Source organism: Cupressus sempervirens, chromosome 2 (assembly GCF_028749045.1).
Source record: "Cupressus sempervirens isolate cs-2001-9-10 chromosome 2, ASM2874904v1, whole genome shotgun sequence".
NCBI classification, from domain to species: Eukaryota; Viridiplantae; Streptophyta; class Pinopsida; order Cupressales; family Cupressaceae; genus Cupressus; species Cupressus sempervirens.
In genome coordinates this window covers 690560691-690567223 of record NC_143119.1, presented here as the reverse complement: position 1 = coordinate 690567223, position 6533 = coordinate 690560691, and the positions used below count along the sequence as shown (strand labels likewise).

Here is a 6533-nt window from a genome sequence, read left to right as displayed (position 1 = left end):
AATGTGTTTTTCCATTATCACTATTTAAAGTTATCCTTTCTTTCATCCCTTTCTAATGCCTTGTGAGATGCCTTAGTTCAATTATAGGAATTTCCTCATGCCATAATATACTCTTGACTCTTTGTTACACTCTAACCCTTAACACGTATTTCTAGCACTACTCTTACCCATAATGACTCCCCAAAAAAATACCCCATCTACTATCTATAGTTTGAACCAACTCAAATTAAAGTGGTGGTGATCCCCCATTGCATTGTGATAGCTAAAATGAGGTCATCAAGTTGCACAAGCTTCACCCTTTACTAAAGATTCACAGGCTCGAGGAAGAATAAACAAAGTGCACAATAAAGAGTGGGAAATTGTATTGTTTAACCAAGGTATTGATAATCATGGATCGCCAAACACAACGTAAGTGGAAGGATTACATAAAAACTTTTTCAATCGAGACATTTGACAACATTAACCACAACTTGCAATAAATAGTTTCATCAAATGAGACAATTTTGGTCATTTGAAAAGTTTTAAAAAGAAAATATATTTCAAATATTGTTGGCTAGAGTGAAAGTTAAATCCTTTGATCTCCAATTGTCTCATACTTGACTATGCCAAACATAGGCTTGGAATAGAGAAGTCACACCCAATAGAATTAATAAAATCTATTATTTCTCATGGCCACTAGCTATTGATAGTGGCATGCATTGAGCTATCCAATAAAATGATAAAATGAAACTTAATTATTTAGGATTCAATTACCACTAGATATGATGAGAGTTGAATAATAAATTATTCCTTGAATATTATTCTGAATTCTCTGATAGATACGCATATAGAACATTGGAGGTGTTGATGGTCTATTTGACATAATTTTGTTGTCTTCCATTTGGTTCAGTGTGACTAGGATTATGAATCACGTGAACTAATTGCAGATTATCTATTAAATTTGTTGATGGGTGTAAAAAGAAAGGGAAATGTGATGTTTGCAGGATACTCACCAAATAAATTTTCTGCAAAAGTTTGACAAGTGTACAAACATATTTGACAACCTCTACTAATGTTGTCATTGAGCTTCTATAGAAATTTCATTTGATGTAACATAGAATGAATACTGGTCATAACACGATCAAAGTTTGATCATTTCAAAGTTTTTAAATTTACAAATGCTTATGGTAAACAAGCCTAAAAAATGTGGAATCACAGAAAGGACACTTGTGCATAGTTTGATAGACTATATCACATAAATAACAATTCATGGGGTAAATTTATTTTAGACCAAATATAAAAGGAATTTCTTGAAAAGATCTTAGTTCATTACAAAAATCTATAGAGAATAGACTATATTAGCATAGCTCAAACCTCCATCAAATTGAAATTGGTCATGTGCGATGAAATTCTTGACAAAGCTTTGAGAACAATGATGCATATAAGAAAGTGGATTATAAAGATTCAGATTCCACAATCTTTGACAACATCCTCATGTCTATAAAAATGTAGAGGTTTTGGGACATCTATCAAACATCTAGCATATAATTTAGATAATCAAAATCCATAGTTTCAAATAATTCATTAGCATTATGATTTGATAATCGAGTGAGTTGAATGTGTTAAAAAGTTTTACACATTTAATCATGGTAATCAGACAATGTGAAAGTAAAAATCTATAACTATTCCCTTATTTCTCTAAGCTCATATTTGGCTAGAACTCAGTGATGCATAAAGGGAAGATGAATTATTTTGGCAGAAAAAATGCTAATGGTTGGTGTAGCTTTCATGGGAACCATTATATTAGACTATCAAATTTTTATAGAGTCTCTAGAGTAGGAAAGCTTTGACATGAAAAAATCCAAGTTGTTGCAGATACCTTAGACTCAAGGTCTACTTCTTCTCACCACCATGGTAAATTAGGTTACCATAAACTTGGAGAAATAAGTGATAGTGAAAATAATGAGAGGGGAGAATAAAGACTATCTTATGCTAAAATGGCTAGGAGCATTTTTGAGGCAAATCAAAAGGCAATAATGGTGCATCTAGGAATAATTCATCATGGGGTATCTCAGGAGACTTCCTTGACTAAGTTGGAATATGCAATTGATGATTATACTTTGAGTTGAATAGTGATGAGAAAATTCTGCAAAGCCTTAGGGCCAAATCTTATGAATGTTTTCATTGGGCTGGATGATTCACAAATCTATGGAGAGAAGGAAAGAGCTGCATTTGAAAATTATAGAAATATTTTTTTCTACAATGGCAATGATGACAATGATAAGTATGATTATGAAGAGGACTAGTATTTTGTTGGTTAGAAAGCATATGACTCAGACCATTCTGAAACTTTGAAAGATTGGGAAACACTAGATGCCATGATTATGGTTCATCCTTTACATTTTGCAAAAAAATGGTCAAGATAGTTTCTATTAACTACTTTGAAAAAGATGGATAAACACTACAATGGCATTACAATTATTGAACTTCTAAGGCCTACTCTGATGGAAGAAGAATCTTATTTACAAATGTTTTTAAATGCTAAATAATACTTGAGTGGAGATGACATTTATACAGAAGAAAATAATGAGTTCAGTAATGGTAATGGAGAATCAAATGCAAACTCTGACAAAGGAGAAGACAAAATACAACTGAAAAATCAAAGTATTTATAACTTGGAAGTTATGCTAGAATCAAGATATGAAGATACTATTGATAGTGGTCTGAATGCTGATGATCCTGACTTATTGTCCATGATAGCACCTAAAGCTGAGGAATATTTGACTGTAGGATCAGAACATGATAGTGACTCAATTAATTCATCAATATCCAAGCTTGAGATTCTTAACATTCAACTTATATCTATTTATGGTAATCAGTCTACTATCAGGGTGAAATATTTTTAGCAAGCCAAAACCCATCCTCTCCTTTGAGCCAAATTGGTAATTTATAACATGGTGTTGAGTCTTGGCCTATGAAAAATAGTTAGTAGGTTATATATGTGATAAGGAAGTTCAATGAAAATGTGATGGATTCTACTAGCGTAATTTATTATATATATGATAAGGATGTTTTATGTTGTTTCCATCCCTAGAGAAAAAATTATCTATAGAAGGTTAGGTATCTCAAGAACTAGCTAGAAATAATGACTTTTCTCGAGGCCATTTCCAATAGCCTATGATGCCAATATGGCTATCTAGGCCCCACAACACATGCATAATTTTCTCTTATGGTGTGTGGAATATGTAACTATGAAAACAATGTTGAACTTCATTATTATCATATATAAAACCTATTGACTCTTTTTCAATGGTCAAAACCACCAATGGAAAGTTCCAGTTTCAACACAAAGAAATCTTAAAAAATGACCCTGCATGGAAGCATGGCACACCAGTTAATGCAAAGAAAAGGATCAACTTTAAATTCCACAAACTTATTAAGATTTTTAATAAGCCCTGAGGAGTCTAAAAAATGCCTTTATTTTGTTATGTTCAAGATACTTTGTGATACTCAGTTTATCCTTGTTTTAACACTTATAAGCCTATGTTTGATAAACCTTTGATGATTTATGGGGCAGAAAAACTATGTCATATTTTGCCTAAATTATATCTAATATGTAGTATTTCACATAAATATCCAAATGTGCATTCTTATGCTTGAATTTAGTTTGATGGATGTTTATTTGCAAATATGTCTTATATCATAACTAACCTGATGATAAGGATTAAAGGACAAGCAGAAGAATCCAGAAGTTGGTTGCCGACAGAATTCAAGGAGAAACAAGCATCAAGGAACAACCACGAAAAGGAAGTTATAACCACTCTAGGAAACATGGCAGCGAATAAGGAGGAGCTTTTACGAGCCATTACCTTCTCTGCATTTACATTGTAACAAGTAGATGCTAAGACTTCATTGCTCCCTCCTCAATTTTGTTATCCTTCCTTTCTGCTTTCAGTTGTTCTCCTATATTCTCTCCTGCGGACTTAACTTAGGATAGTTACTTTTTTGTTATGTAATAAAGAGTAGATTCCCTATATATGTCGGTATCAACTCCTATGTGTGAAGTTTTTAGTTTTGGTTTTTGATAAGTTTTATCGAGTAAGAGAGAACACTGATTCACAGTTGTTGCAGTTGTGTTTTACAATTCTAAATCATGTAATGACTGATTAATGAAATGAATTAGTTCTCTTTAGCTTCTATCCTACATTGGTAGATTAGAGAAGCCAACCAAGGGGGCCCACTTGGAAGGTGGATTAGATTAGGATAGAATAGATTCATTTTACTAGCATTAGCAGTATTTTAAGTAAGTTGTATCTAGTTAATTCCTTCCTGTAGCATCACACTTCATGAACGTTCCTGCAACATCTGTGAGAATAGTCTAGTGGATGAGTCAAGATGGAATCTCTGTTATCTTGTCATTGTGTTTTCAACATTCATAGATTCAGTATATTCCTTTCCACAGTAGTAGTGTAGTTTCCTTCCTTTGCATTTTTACTTTCCTACAACACACACATAATGACTCATCAAAGTACCTAGTGCACATACTGTGCCGACCATTTCAAGTATACATCCTTGGGTTGACAATCTAAATGCACCTCATGGTAGGGGAAAAGTAGTCCTTAGCTTGAATAGATTATTCCTAAGCCAGGCCTAGCGCATGACTATGGGACACCTATTGTGAGGCAGTTCATTTTTGGCGCTGTTGTCGGGGATGGTGTCAAGCTAGGAGCATTTTTGAGTCATAGTTTTTAGATTAAGTTCTTTTTACCAGTGTGAAAATTTTAGTTGCATGAATTGAAGAGGAAGACGACAAGATGAATATGCCAAATTTCTTACACAAGGATCTATTAATTTGAATGAAGAAGTTGAAGAAGAAGTTGAGTTTCCCTTTGAAGATGAAAGTCCTATTTTCCCCATAGTATCACCATCAAGAGCTGAATCCCTAGATATATCTGGTCTCCAACCTTTCACTGAAGTATTGACTAGTCTTCTTAATAACACTACCTCAAATCCACTAGTTGTTAATCATCCAGTGCCTAACATTCCTTTTCAGCAACAACCTCATAATCCAGTCCCACTAGTCATGGCACAACCCACTTTTCCATTTCCACTTCCAAGTCTCATAATGAATACCAATCTCAAGAATATACCTCCCACTGCTCTTCCAAAGTTCTATGGCCTTGCAACTGAAGACCTTGATACCTTCTTGTTTGAGTTTGACATCCTTTGTTGTAGTTTCGACTACAACACTGATGCCCATAAGCTTAAATTATTTCTAGCCACATTGAAAGAATTAGCTTTACGATGGTTCATGGGCTTAGGAGCCAATGCAGCTGCGAATTGGGATGAAATGTAAGCCTTGTTTTTGGAAAAATATAAAGAATATTGCAAAGCATCTGGCACAAGAGGAGATGATATCTTTAGGATATCACAGAAGGAGGAAGAGACATTAGAAGACTATGTTTCTCAATTTTTATATACACCACAAAAGAATCCTCAGCACACATTGTCTGAAGATTCCCAAAAACTATTCTTTCTAAGAGGAGTGAATGAAGATTGTTTGGAAGCATTGGACCTGATGGCCGGTGGAGATGTATATCAAGCTCAATGGGATGAACTCAAAAAGATATGTCAAAACTACTCAAGGTCAACCATGAAGAAAGGTCGAGGACTCCGTTCTACAGTTAAAAAAGGAATTAGTCAAGGCATTTCAAAACTTGAAATATCCAATTTGTTGTCAGATTTCAAACAAGACATCATTAATGATGTCGCTACACAGTTGGATACAATGACTGCAAGGAAGAAGCAAGCAAAGGCTGAGTTACAACTAGCTGAGTATTGTCCTCATTGCCAAAAGAAAAAGAAGGATTGCCACTATAAATTGGTTGCAAGCATGGAGAACCAGCATCTTCCAACTGGATATATAAAGATAGATGGGGATGATGAGCAAGTATTCTTTGTTGCTCAACATCAACCATGGGCTCAACGTCAAGGTATGCCTCAAGACCCCTTGAAAAATTCAAATTCATATGGTAATCAATGGCAAAACTACAATACCCAAGGTCCTCCACAAAAATAACCCAACTGGAATAATACTGGGCAAAATAACCCACAATAGTCTCAATGGTCTCAAAATTCCCAACAACCTTGGCCTAACCAGCAGAATAACCAATGGACCCAGAACCAGCAAAACCAATGGCAACCACCCCAAGGGAATTGGAAATCTCCAAACCGATGAAATTGGCCATCTCCAAACCAATGGAAGGGATCTCAACAATGGCTTAACCAAAATACTAGTGCTCGACAATTACCCTCTCTAGCTCAACAACCTGCTTTAATGCCACCACCTGCAAATAGTGGACCTCAAAAACAAACACAGCTACCTACACAGCCTCAACCAAATCCAAGTAGTCAATCACAGCAGCCCATGTATAGTGCTAATACCCAACAGTACCCTGCTTATCCCCTAGATGTCGTAGATATACATTTGAGATCTGGAATGACCTTACCAGCACCAAAGCCACCTCTTATAATTGAAGTATTAGACTCTCCTG

The 6533-nt window shown here is 34.9% G+C and overlaps 1 pseudogene; it reads left to right on the top strand.

Annotated features, from left to right (window-relative positions):
- The first annotated feature begins 1706 nt into the window (after positions 1-1706).
- Positions 1707-2912, top strand: LOC149575263 (uncharacterized protein At3g49140-like; annotated as a pseudogene).
- The last annotated feature ends 3621 nt before the right edge of the window (positions 2913-6533 follow it).